This window comes from Cnephaeus nilssonii (genome assembly GCF_951640355.1).
Source record: "Cnephaeus nilssonii genome assembly, chromosome: 16".
Lineage (NCBI taxonomy): Eukaryota > Metazoa > Chordata > Mammalia > Chiroptera > Vespertilionidae > Cnephaeus > Cnephaeus nilssonii.
Genome location: NC_137087.1, coordinates 60,302,819 through 60,317,010, shown reverse-complemented (window position 1 = coordinate 60,317,010; position 14,192 = coordinate 60,302,819). Strand labels below are relative to the sequence as shown.

Sequence of the window (14,192 nt, the reverse complement as noted above, 5' to 3'; positions counted from 1 at the left end):
CATGAGTTTGCCGACCACGGCCCTAGGGTTTTATGAGGAATGAGACGACGAATATGGCGAATTTAGCACAGTGCCTGCTGGTGGTGAGGACTCGCCCCTGCCCCTCCCACCTGCCCCTCCCACCTGCCCCCACGGCTGTCACCACCACAGAGGTCCCCGCCATCGGGTGACCCCCCGACAGGCATCACCCAGCAAGTCACCCCTGGGGGCCTTTGGGGCAGGTTAGCGAGAGCAAGACCAGTGGAGGCGTGGCGTGTCCCAGCAGCGGGACGGCTGTGTCACGGGAGGGGGTTCGCGTCTCCCACACGGGGACCAGCAGGAGCCGGGCCAGACAGCACCGGGCCTCGGTTTCCAGGAGAGAGGCTTGTGCGAGGGCAGGAGGCCGCCCGCCCGGCTGCTCCCTCCCTCCTCGGAGGTGGCGGGGGGATCGGCCCCAGAGCTCTCACAGGCTCCTGCTCTGCCTCTCAGCTCCCCAGCCCCCACCAGAGCCCGGCCTCAGGACCCCCAGCACCGGCCTGACCTGGGCTGCGAGGCGGTGGCCGGTGAGACGCTCCCCGCCCCCACGAAGCGGGAGGAAGTCACGGCTTTGCCACCTGCCAGCGACAGAGGGACCCGCCCGCCGAGGGACCCAGGAGGGGTCGGGAAGGGGACCCGGGAACGCCCTTGCAGGATGGCGTGGATTTAGACGCCCGGGGACGCGGGCGGGGAGGAGGTGCAGCCCACGTGGAGCCCACGGGAAAGGAGCAGGTGGCCGGGGAAAGCGGAGAGGCAGGGAGGCCCAGCGACGCCGAGGACAGCGGAGCATGCTGGGCCGAGCGCGGGCCAGGGACAGGGTCACAGGGTCCCGCGGCCCAGCACCGGAGCTGACCTGCAGACAGCCGCCAAGCGGCATCGGCTCCGCCCGGGAGTCACTCGTCGGCGTCAATGCGGACGGACGGCAGGCGGCTGAGTGTGTAAGCTCCCTTCTCCGCGAGCCGCATCGCTCACCCGTCCTTCCTCACGCCCTGGCCTGTCTTTCCCTCCCCACCGTGACCCAGGCTGTGGGAGATGCCCTGGTCAGCCCCCCACTCTGAGGACCCTGAGGACCCTGAGGACCCTGGCCCAGCGCGACTGGCGGAAGATGCGTTTCTCTTTTGAGAAGAGTCCCACCTGCGGGGAGAGGTCAGCACGTGCCCTCCCCACTCGGGGTGGATCCCACGAGGCTCCTGAGCCCTCTGCCTCCTTCCAAAGGCCTGCACTGCGGGGTGCGCTCAGCTCAGCGAGGAACCGGCCACGCCACCGCCGTCGCCGCCCTCGGAATGAGTCGGGCTCCTCCTCCGGCCTGAGCTGAAGAACCTCGGAGCCTTCTACCCCCTGTGATGACGTCACCAGAATGTCCGTGGGCCCCCCCCCCCGGGGGAGGGGCGGGCTGTCCGCCCGGGCGTCTCTCCTTAGCAGGGACAGAAATCGCCACTTTGACGTTTATATCTGAGGCTCCTTTGACAAGTCAAAACAAAGTGTACACAGCCGTTACTCCAAAGATGTGTCGCCCCGGCTGGTGTGGCTCAGTGGATAGTGCCGGCCTGTGGACTGAAGGGTCCCGGGTTTGATTCCAGTCAGGAGCACATGCCTGGGTTGTGGGCTTGATCCCCAGTGGGGGGCGTGCAGGAGGCAGCCGATCGGTGATTCTCTCTCATCATGGATGTTTCTCTCTCTCTCCCTCTCCCTTCCCCTCTGAAATCAATAAAAACATATTTTTTAAAAAGATGTGTCCAAGAACTATTTTACCCACTGCCTCCCTCAGACACACATTTCTCCTCTTTCTCCCCAGCTTCTCGGGACTTATGTCCCACCTGCCTTTGAGGATGCCGGGTCTCTGGCCCAGCAGCGTCGTCAGCGTGTACGTTTCTGCGTGTTAACACCCACCCAGGCGGCATCGCGTTCCCGTGTCTAACCTGCTCGCAGCACGTTGTACTGATGTCTGCAAACCGGCTCATCCAGAAAACTGAGCCAGGCGGCGGCTGCTCACCATGCAAGCCGTTACCAGAGCGATGGGTCTCCATGCGATTTCATGAAACACCGACGACACTGAATTATGAGGACCATTGTCACGTAGACCCAGCCGCATTGAGGGAGCTTGTAATTAACAACACAGATAAAAGCCAGTGAAACTGTGGTTTTTGTTCTTTTTTGAAAAGTAGAGCAGGTAATGAACTGGAGAAGTCACTGAACCGTGACGCCTGTGCCACAGACGGTCCAGGCAGAGGTGATCCGGCGCGAGGGTGAGCTGGCAGCAGCCGCGGCGGGAGGGGCGAGGCACAGGGCGCCCGTCCTGCCTCCGGAGGGCTGGCACCGCGTGGTGCGGAGAGCGGCCCACCCGGGGAGGGGCTGGAAACACGGGCCGTTCGGTGCAGGAACAGCCTTTGGTGAGCAGTTTCGTAAACACGGGATCGACGGGAATGTCCCCGGATGTCCCCACGGCCCTCTGAGTCCAGTCAACCTCACTGGTGCTTCGCTGTGAGATGGACGTCGGACGTGAGTCTGTGTTACGGATGGGCCTTACGCGGCGGGCGCTGTGACAAACCCATTTTACAGATGAAGAAGCTGAGCCTCGTTTGCGTAGCCTGCCCAGGGCCACCGGGTCAGGGAGCTCCAGCTGAGCGTCTGCAATGTTAGCGATCCCCGCACAGGCGTCACTGGGAGAACGGGGGATCTGACCGCAGCTCGGAAGCGTCAGGACACGGGCGGAGCAGTCTGGGGTTGGGCCTCGGGCCCGGGGTGCCATCTGGTGCCACCGCATCCCAGTGCGCTACCCTCCGTGGATGAAGGCGCGGCAGGGACCTGGGCCTGGACCTGGGCCTGCGGGAAGGCAGCAGCTCACACCGCCTCCTCCGCTGGGAGCGGCATTCCTGCCCCAGAGGCGGAGAGCACGCTCTTTGGGCCGGACCTGGGCTCGAACCTGGCTTGACCACTTACTATACAGTCTGTGACTTCGACAAGTCACCTAACGTCTCCAGCCTCAGTTTCCCCGTCTGCAAAACAAGGACCCGCGACCTATTTCGCTGGATTGTCATGAGCGCTAAGAGAGAAGACACTGAAAATCTTCAGCTTGCAGCTCAGCCTATAGGAAGCACCAATCACATTTCTTTCGTTATTTACCCAGCATGCGCGTGTATAGCATCGGCCGTGGGCCGGGCACCCGTCCACACACCGCAGTCACAGCAATGAGCACCATAAACATCATGTCTGCCCTCACGGAGCGCATATGCTGCTGATCATTCTAGCCAAGGCTCTTGGTGCTGCCCTGGCCGGATTGGCTCAGTGGTTAGAGTGTCGGCCCTCAGACCGAAGGGTCTCGGGTTCGATTCCCAGTCAAGGGCATGTACCTGGGTTGCAGGCTCAATCCCCAGCCCGGGTCAGGGTGCAAGCGGGAGGCAACCAACTGATGTTCTCTCTCTCTCCCCTCCTCGCCCCCTCCTAGTCTCTCTAAAAAATCAAAGAAAAACATCCTTGGGTGAGAATTAACAAAAAATACATACATGAAAAAGGTCATGGTGCTCATGATAATGCAAGTTTTACTCTTGATTGCAAAATCAGAAACCAGAAACTAGACTGACAAGATAAAAGGCGTTTCGCTGGTGAACGTGGACTTTGGGGAGAGAGAACTTTGCTAATCAGGGCTCTCCTGCCGGCTGCCCAGGGTGGTACCTGCACAGGCAGCAGGGGGAGGTGCCAGGCAGCGCTGGCGTGGACGCCGGGCGCAGGAATGCACCCAAAGGAGCCAACGCCAAGGTTTGGCAGCTCCCGGGGGCGAGGCACAGCGGAAACATAGGCGCGGCCCCGAGAGGGTGTGGCCGCAGGAGGACAGATCGGGGACAAAACGACGCGACAGCCGTGGATGGAGGGTGCTGGGAAGAGAGCCGGGCAGCTCCGGCTGCCTGAGAAACAGGTCCGGCAGGACTGGGCGGGCCCGAACATGAACTTGAGTGAAGGCCACACTGCCAGCCTCAAGGACTCTCCACTGCAGCGACACCCACTCCAGCACAGGAGGCTGCGGGGCCGGAGACGCCGCTCTGCTCCGAGGTCAGAGGTCAGAGGTCAGCAGGGGAAACCCTCACCGGCCCGGCCCCACGCAGGCTCGCTTGTGGGGGGATCAATAAAACCATCGCGGTGAAAACACAACCGAACGGCCGTTGTTGGGAATGAAAGAGCTGCTATTCCTGCGAGCAGGGTCAATAGGGACATATTATCAATAAGCGTCACGTGAATAGATGCACCAACACAGAAAAAATGCACCAATGGGCTTTTAAAAGCCCACATCGACACAAGATGGAACAGAAGATCCTAAGCGCCTGCTGCTATGAGAGGAGCAAACTCCTTCTCCAAACCCGTCCTGCAGAGGAAAACGCCAGGGCCCAGGCGGTCTGGCCCGAGGCAGGAAGTGCGAGTTTGGGAGACAGCCAAGCCGCCCAGGCAGCCCCGGGCATACCTGGGAAAGATGAATTCTATCAAACACGTAAGGGGAAATAACGCCAATATCACACAAGTCTTGAGACAACAGAGGGGCCAGCAGAAGGCTAGCATCGCAGCTCCACCAGATGATGATGTTACCGAAAAGAAAGACATGCTCTGGCTGGTGAGCTCAGTGGTTAGAGCCTCGGGCTGCGCACAGAAGGGTCTGGGGTTGGATTCCAGTCGAGGGTATGTACCCTGGGTTGCAGGTTCGATCCCAGCTCCCGCCGGGCACGTGTGGGAGGCAACCGATCGATGGGTCTCTCTCACATGGATGTGTCTCTCTCTCCCTCTCGCCTTCCCTTTCACTTTCTCTGAAAATCAGTGGGAAAAAACGTCCTTGAGTGAGGATTAACCAAAACCAAAACAAAATAGCCAACAGCAAAGCCAGCCGCTAACAGGACCGGGAAGCCGCGAGGCCCAGGCACCGGACAGGTTTAGCATGGGGTGGGCGGCGCCGTGCCACCTGAGCCGCAGCCAGGAGCCGCTCGTCAGCTGCAGAGAGCTGAGCCTGGAGCAAGGCCACCTTTGACGTTTATTAACCCTGCGCGTCTCCAGGGCCTGGGGAGCAGGAGCCTGCAGTCCCAGAGCTGAGCAAGGTGAGGGCGGCGGGGGGGGGGAGGGTAGTTTGCACCCCACTGGCGAGCCAGCCTTGTGGGAGTGTTTCCCACGTGCTCAGCATCTCCGCGGCAGTTCGCATTCGTGCATTTAGCAGGAAAAGCAAAACTGCCGTGAACGGAATCACAACTCCACTCCAGGGCCCGCTCTGCAGCGGGAGGCTCAGCCACCCCGGGCAGGGGAGGGGGACTTTCTACCACCAGCAAAGGCACCGGCTAGGAAACACGGTAGCCGGGGGAGGGGGTGGGCGGGGTCCTGTTGGTGGCGGGAGTCTCTGCCATGCCCCTCACGACGGGGAAGCCTTCGTACCCGGGAAACACCCCGACTGCTCCAGTATGGAAAGGTGAGACCGATGGACACAGGCACCCAGTGGGCCCCCCCCCCCCACCCCATTCACAGACCTTCTGCCGAATGCCGGGGAAATGAATTCACCCTGTAAACACGGCGCAAGTGAAATCGGACACAAAAATATTAAGGAAAAAAAAGAAACCGTGCTTATTTTGTGATTTTTAAAATAAAAACGGTCAACATGTCCAAGACCAATATATTGGGAAGGCTGCACATGAAATCCTCCCGTGCGTCCTCAGTAAACCTGCCACAGGACGCTGAGGTTTTTGAAATTTCTAGAAACAGTGAGACTTCTCCTGACAAACGTAAGCTCAAGCTCAAGGGCTCAAGCTGAAAACCGTCAGGACTCCCAGGAAAGCCATCAGCTACAACCAAAGCACCAAGAACCAGTGACTTCCACAAAGAGCAGCGTTAAACCGTGAGGAAACCTCGGGAGAAAAAGCTAACAACGGCAAGAACATCATAACGTGTCCAGGAACACATCTAACCCGAGATATTCCCGACCTGTGTCGAGAAAATCACAGAATTATGCTGGAGGAAATAAAAGGAAAACTCGGTGGATTGCAGGGGGACGGGGGTTAAAATGCCCCCATTTGTGCATTTTTATATGGCAAATGTTACTAATTAGCAAATCATAAGCGACCCTTATGACCAGAACAACCTGAATGACTGGTCAACCAGTCGCAATGACACACACTGACCACCAGGGGGCAGACGCTCAATGCAGGAGCTGCCCCCTGGTGGTCAGTGCGCTCCCATAGCCAACTTCCCGCGGTCCCTCCCCCCAGCCAGTCCCTCCCCCAGGTCAGCCGGCCAATCTCCCACGGTCTCTACCCTCCTTCCTCCCCCCCCCCCCCCGCCCCCCGCCCCCGGCCTGCAGGCCCCATCGGGCAGGCCCCAATCGGCCCAGCCCCGATCAGGACTGGGAGAGACGGCCCCAATCGGCCCTGATCACCGGCCAGGCCTAGGGACCCCACCCGTGCACGAATTCGTGCACCGGGCCTCTAGTAAAATATAATTGTCAGTCTGAGTATAAATGTATGTGGAAGAGAGACCAGCCAAGGTGATTGTGATACGAGTGGGATATTGCCATGCTACCTACCGACACGTACTCCATTCGGTGAGAACAATGTGGTGTCCACAGAGGGGACAATGGAGCCGTCAGGGGAGCAAAACAACGTGAGATGCCCACACACTCGGGACGGTGAGAGGGACCTTTCAAAGCAAAGAGACTAGAACAGCACATACCACTGGGAGTTCGTTTGAGGATAAAGTCATGTAAGTATGGTCCATCTTTAGAGCCATACACAAGACTAAACTGCGAAAGAACTAAACGCATAAACATAAAAGAGTGACATTAGAAAATAATAGAAGGCTATTTTTTTTATAATATTGAAAGTCTTCTGAAAGAAGACAAAACATCCAGAGGCCATAAAAGAGGAACATCTGACGATAAAAGAACCAGTAACTTTTATATGGCAAATGTTACAACTTAGCAAATTAAAAGACAAGCAGCAGACTGGAAGAAAATATTAAAAGCATTACTACCCAGGCTGTAAAAGTGACTCATGATGCACTCACACGGTTGTGCAACCATCCCCACCATGATAAAGAGGAAAGGCAACTCGGGAGTAAAAAAAGCACTTTAGGAAAGGGAGACAAGGAGTGGACACGGTTTCACAGAAAAGTAGGTGCAACGAGGTCATGGACATTAAACGACGCTGGAGCTCGTCAGCAGTTAGGAAAATATAAATTAAAAAAACAATGTTTAAATAAAAGAAATTAAAGCAATAGTTTGTGCATCAAAGGGTATTATTAAGAAAGTGAAAAGTCTACCTACAGAATGGGAGAAAATACTTACAAACCATATCACCAGTAAGGATCTAGAATCCAGACTATATAAAGAACTCTCACAACTCAATAACAAAAAGATAAGAAACCCAATTTAAAAGTGGGCAGAGGACCAGAAAGGACACTATTCAAATAGCCATCATGCCCATGAAAAGATGCTCAACATGATCAGCCATTAAAGAAATGAAAATCAAAACCACCATGAGGTAATATTCCATATCCACCAGGCGATTGTAACGAAGTCCAGAACAAAACTAACAGAAGACAGAATACTAAGTGTAGGTGGGGACGCGGAGAAGCATCCCCGAGACACGGCCGGTGAGAAGGTAGAAGGTGCAGCTGCTGCGGAGAACAGTCCGACAGCCTCAAAGAGGTAAACGTGGAATTCCCATGTGACCATGGGAGCTTATGTGTATACCCCAAAGCGTGGAAAACTACTCAGACAGATGCTTGTATGCACATGTTCATGTCAGCACTGGTCACGAAAGCCAAAGGGTGGAAGCAACCCAAGTGTCCCTGAACCAATGGATGGACGAACACGTGGGTACACATCTGCACAGTGGAGTCCTGTGCAGCCATGAACAGGCATGAAGCACAGATATCTGCTGCACCATCCTCAAAAATATCATGTGATGTAAGAAGCCACACAAAGATCATGTATGTAAAGGAGCCACACAAACACCATGTATGCAAATGGAGCCACACAAACATCATGCTATGTAAGAGGAGTCAGGCACAAACATCATGCATGTAAAAGAAGCCACACAAACATCATGTATGTAAATGGAGCCACACAAACATCATGTATGTAAAGGAGCCACACAAACATCATGTATGTAAAAGGAGCCGCACAGACATCACATATGTAAAAGGAGCCACACAAACACCACGTATGTAAAAGGAGCCGCACACAAAAGGTCATCTATCATGTGATTCCCTGTCCATGAAATGCCCAGACCAGGTACATCCATCTAGACAAAAGCAGTGGCTCGGACGCGGGGAGAGAGAGAAGTGCTGCCTACAGCACCTCACCGACCCCCGGCTGTCCGCGGACCCCCGGCTGGCGACCGCCGGCAGAAAGGGCACAGGGCTCTTCCGCGGGATGACACTGCTTTGGAGAGAGACACAGGGGTGGCTGCACCGAGCTGCACACGCTCCATGGTTACATGTTCTGTCATGTGCAGTCCACCCCATTTAAAAATTAGCAAGGAGATACCTAATCTTTCTTCCGTTTGGCACACACACGCGCGCACACACACGTGTACACACACACACACATACACACACACTCACACACACGCGCGCGCGCACACACACACACACACACACACACGCGCACACACCTATAGAAACCCAGTGTCTGCACGCAAGAACGTGAGCACTGCCCACACTGTGCTCACACGTAACCCCGTCGAGCATCCGGGGATGGGACCGGGCACCATCTGTCCAAATGGAAAACGCGCACAGTTTGTGGCACGAGTTTCGCTTCCAGGATTCCGTTCCGCACGCGCTCCGAGACAGACGTGAACGCACTTCGTTGGTTTTAAAAAAATGAAACACAGTAAGAAATAAAAATCTGGCAAACGGGTGTTGCTGGTTTGAGAGCCCGGAAGAAGGACCCGGAGGGCCATTTGGTCTCTAATTGCCTTGGAACATCCCTGAAATCGCCCATAAATTGCAGGCGATGTGCGTAAACACCGCTGCACGGCAATAAAAGCGGGAGAATGTGTAATTTTCCCGATAACGCATCCTCTGTAGTTCCAGCACATGGCTGTGTTAAAAATTCAGCCATTCACGTGCGACACCGCGGGACACACCGCCACACATTCACCCTCAGTCACCGCGCCGGCCCGCCCCTGCCGGCTGCTCCCGTGTGGCTGGCCGTGGGCCTTGGCCTGGGGAGCGGGGATGCCACCCCTGCCCAGAGGCCGCGAGGGGGAGGCGGGGAGTGCGCGCAGGGGAGGGGCACCCGCCCGCGCTGCACAGCCATGGGTTAAGCGCGCAGCGACTGTGGGCTGTGATTAGGGCCTCGAGGGGCTGGCATTCTGGAAGGGGACGTAGGTCATTCCGAGACGATGTTACATAACCCAGGTCAGGAGGGCTCCGAGCTGTGGGCACAGGTAAGGAGGGGAGAGCGGACTGCAGGGCAGGTCCCTCCTCGTCGCCTCTCAGTCTACAGCCACTGCCCACCCGCTGGGCGCCCTCACCCCGATCCTGGCCCGCGGTGCCTGGCTGAGACCGACACGGACCTGCTTTTCCCGGAGGTCACAGACGCCCTTTCTCCACGCCGTGCCCCTACCATTAGCACGCACGTCTAAGCGCGCCTGTGTTCGTTCTCTGGAAAATAAACTGTTGGAAAGAAAAATCAATTTTCATTAGTGGTGCAATTACTTTCAAGAAAAATCCTTTTTCGAATAAAAGCATCGAGGGCACTTGAGAACTGGTGTCAGCCTGACCTTCCCGGGAGGAGGAGTGTGCTGGGACCCGGGGCTGTCACCGCCCCTCAGCCGCCTGCCCCGGTCACGGACGTCCCGACAGGAGCCAGCAGGTGCTGCAGAAGCTGGAGGCCGGCCGGGAGGGGGGTGGGGGCAGGCGGAGAGTCCCCCCACCCCGGGGTGGGCGCCCCTCAGCTCAGCTGATGGAAGCCCAGGCCATATGCCAGACCTCCTGGTGTTGTAAGAGGAGCTCTGTGCCTGATTTTTATTTGAAATCGTCCAAATGTTTAATTATTTTAAAAAACTCAAAGTGAACAACAAAAACAATACTCTTGGGGCCCAACCAAATACTAGTGTGGGATGAACCGGGCCCGAGGGCCCCGGCGGTAACTTCTGTGACACACGCCTGCCCTGCCGAGAACCAATCCCAGCGTGTAATAATGACAAGAGTTTTACCAAAAGGTTGGTGAAGCTTGGGGAGCTCAACATGTAGTTCACCTGTTGGAAACGGCTAAACGGCACTTCCCCCAAACCTGAATAGGATTGTCTGTTGCCAGACAGCTCAGGGCATTTTATCGCCTCCTGTTGGCCAAACACCTGAACAGCTGTAGGCTGTTCCCCAAACTGACAATCTCTGTAAACCCTTTGATACCATACCCTTTGAAGGGTATATTTCCACCTTGCCTTGGGACAAATTGTGTTTAATAAAAGCACGGGTCCTTGGTCAAGGGTAGAGTCTTCTAGCTCCTTCAGCTGGAAGCTCCTCTGACCCCCAGTGCCTCTCAAAAATATCTTTCGTCCACGGACTCCTTCTTAATCATCTACGTGCAGCCCCTTTCTCCAGAATGCTGAACCCTTTGTGAGGCTGGGGAAAAAGAACCCCGGCATTGCCCTTGGCGGTTAGAAAATGTACGTCCAAAGGTGCTCATGGGCCAGGGCTGTGGACGTCACAAGAAAAGCATCTACCCGCCCCAGGCCTGATAAAGCCCCTTCGTGGGTGCGAGTCGGTTTCCCCTCCCCAGCCTGTCCATCATCTGCCCCCGGCCCTGGCCACATTGCGGCTCCACACCACGCCCTTGCCGGGGCCACGGTTTGAAACGACACCTGGAACTTTGGACGGTGCTTCCCACACACCTCGCTTGACAACAATAAACGGCAAGACACATCCCCCCCTGAGAACACACACGGGAGTTTTGTTTTCCCTTCCACTGCACGAGTCAGCAGAACTGGTGGCTCTTTTATGGAGCGATTACCGTAAATGAATATAAAGAGGCACGATGGAACCAGGTTAGAGAAACTCCGCAGCCGCCGCCAGGCAAAGCTCGAGCAGAATTGATTTTCCTTAAGTGGGGCCAGTGAGTAATCGGTGCGCCCGGCCCGGGAGCCGCTCTGAAGCCCCTTCTGCCCCCGTGGCGTCCTGCCCCGGCCTCGCCCGATCGATCCTGCCACATGCGTCGCCAACAGAGTGCAGGGCCTTCGATTATCTGGTGATTTTTAGCATTTCTCCCTCCTTTTCTTTTTTTTTCCATTCTATGTGCCTCGGGCATGAAGCAGCTCTGGCCACCGACACAGGCATCGAGCTGGGATGAACTAAGGCCTGTACCTCTGCTTTGCCCCTGATGGATGTCAGAGCAACACCACCAATCAGGTGTCTCCGTGCCCGTTGCCAGGGGGCTCTCCCTCCTTCTTCATCAGCACCGGCAGGGGGGCTGATGTGGAAGCCAGCTTCCAGGCTAGATTTCCCCATCCCTGCGTGGAAAGGGATTTATAAACGCCGCTGTCGCTTTTAGGCGAGATACAGGCTGCCTGTGGTTTAGCAGATGTGCTGCGTGTTGCCCCGGGCAGTACCCTGACTTGTAGCTCAGCCGAGGCCGTGCATGATGCGTCCCCCAACCCCGAGCCACCCCTCCAGAGGGGCTGTCCTCCTAACCCCTCTCCCCCCGCCTGTGCTGCCATCCCTCGCACAGAGCGAGCTTCCTATCCCTGGGGAACCTGGAACAGGAGGCGAGGAGGAGTATAGCAAGGATACCCCATACACTACTGTGTGGGTACCCTATGGACCGGCCATGGCTGGCTTTCCAGCGCCCTGACCCCGCTGGGTCAAGGTGTCTCTGCGGCCTCATGCAATTCCTCGCCCTCTCCTTTACGAAGGTGAGGAGGGCGTCGGGCCTCACACCGCGTGGATGACACGAGGGCTTCACTTTCTGTGGCCACGGTAAGTCCTTACAATGATTCACGTGTTCTTATGGAGATGCTACGGCGATGGCTTCTCTCTGCCCGCTGCCTGGCGTCCCGACATGGCTGAGGAACCAGCGGGCAGACAGCGCTGGCAATACTTACACAGACCTCTCTCCCTGTCCCCCTCTGGCAAACCCACCGACTGGAATTCCTAAGACCACAAAGGCCAGAGGAAGAGACAATAAGAAAAGAACTTGCAACTCAGAATCCTAGGCTTAGAGAAAATATCTCAGGAATAAAGGGAAGGGGAATTCAAAACATTCTCAAATGGAAACACACACACACACACACACAAACCAAAACACGAAGAGAATTTGTGGCCAGCAGACTGGCCCTGAGGGAACGGCCGGAGGTAGTTCTCAACCAAAAGGAAGAGCGAACAGGAAGCGCCGTGGAATATGGTGAAGGAAGGAAGGACTCAGTGAGCAAACGTACCGGCAAAGACAACAGGTTTCTCCTCCTCCTGAGTTTTGTAAATTATGTTTGGCTGTTGAAGAAGAATTTGTAACACAGTCTGACGTGGTTCTACATGTATATACAGGAAGCATTTAAAACAATTATATAATGAATGGGGGAGGTAAAGTTTCTATACTTTACTTGAACGGGCAAAATGATGACATCAAGAATATGTGATGACATATAGATGTGTATGTATATATGTATGCATACATATGTTTGTATGTGTATGTATCATGTATATAATGTGATACCTAGAACAGCTACTGAAACAGCAATACCTTTTAAAGTATAAGACCTACTCAAAACCACTAGAGTGAAACATAATGAAATGTTAAAAAATTGCCCCAGCTGGGTCGGCTCAGTGGATAGAACGTCGGCCTGCAGACCCTCTGAGCTGCCTGCTGCGATTCTCACCGCGCTCGCCTTCCTCCGAGTGTTTACCCGGAAGACCACACGAGAGCAGCACCGCCCGCCGAGGCGTGTGCATTGACCGTAGGACTCAACCTGACGACCCGAACATTCCCGGGGGGTGGGGGGGTGTCCCACCTGACTCATCAGCCTTTCATTTCCGGGTCATTCCCAATTGACGTTGGGTTGACCTGGAGTGTTTACAGGATGGATGGAGTGGGCTTTGGGGAAGACAGGTGGGGGCAGGGAGCGGGAAGTAAAACATTAAATACAGACAGATCCAAGCACCAGCTTCCGGATAGAAAAGGCAGCGGAAGAGATTGACACAGCAGCCCACACCTCTCATCCTCCGCTGTTTAAAATGAACTGATCAGCCCGGCTGGCATGGCTCAGTGGTTAAGCATCGACCTATGAACCAGGAGGTCACAGTTCGATTCCTGCTCAAGACACATTCCCAGTAGCGGGGGTGCTTGATCCCCAGTAGTGGGCGTGCAGGAGGCAGCAGATCAATTTTTCTCACTCATCATTGATGTTTCTATCTCTCTCCCCTCTCCCTTCCTCTCTAAAAATCAATAAAAGTCCATCCATCCATCAATCAATCTATCAATCAATAAAAGGAACTGGTCCGAACCTCCAGTCGCGCTGGGGTCAGCGCGAGTAAAGTGGGCCTCCCTTGGCGATGCCCACAGACGTGGCGGAGGGAAGCCCCTCGCTCAACGCGACAAGTTACCTCCCCCCAGAAGTTGCTCTTAGAAATGATTCCATTCCACAAAGATGCCAGTCTGTCCACGCCCGAGCCAACTGCACACGTCAACCCGTCGCCGTGAAACTTCTGTGAAGTCATACAGTTTCGGTGAGTGCCTGTGAGCCTGCGCAGGGAGTTGTTGTCACGTGAACCGAAATGGGTGGAACATGCCCGGCTCGGCCTGCACGGGGTCACACAGGAACCCTTACTTCCGGATAGCATCCACGCCGGGTCACACAGGAACCCTTACTTCCGGATAGCATCCACGCCGGGTCACACATGAACCCTTACTTCCGGATAGCATCCACGCCGGCTGGTGGCCCGGCCGGAAGTCAGGCCCTGCCCACGCACGGGCCAAAGTGCCCACTGGCCCGGGGCCGGGCCCCCCGGGAATGGTCCGAGGCCCTCTCTCAGAGGAAGACCTGTCATCTGGCCTGTGCTGTGGGTGAACGCACAGCATCGACGGCAGGAAGGCAAGAGGCACTCACGTGTGAGAGGCAGGGCTGGGAGGAGGGACAATGGATGCAGCAAAGGGGCCAAGGTGACCCCCCTTCTTCTCTCAGGATCAGAACAGAGCGCACGCGGCCTCCCCCCGCGGT

The 14,192-nt window shown here is 55.9% G+C and overlaps 1 protein-coding gene across 1 annotated transcript in view; it reads right to left on the bottom strand.

The window, feature by feature from the left end:
- Positions 1-14,192, bottom strand: part of LOC307112712 ((E2-independent) E3 ubiquitin-conjugating enzyme FATS) — a 101,578-nt gene that overhangs the window by 45,725 nt on the left and 41,661 nt on the right. The gene's annotated exons all lie outside the window — the stretch shown is intronic.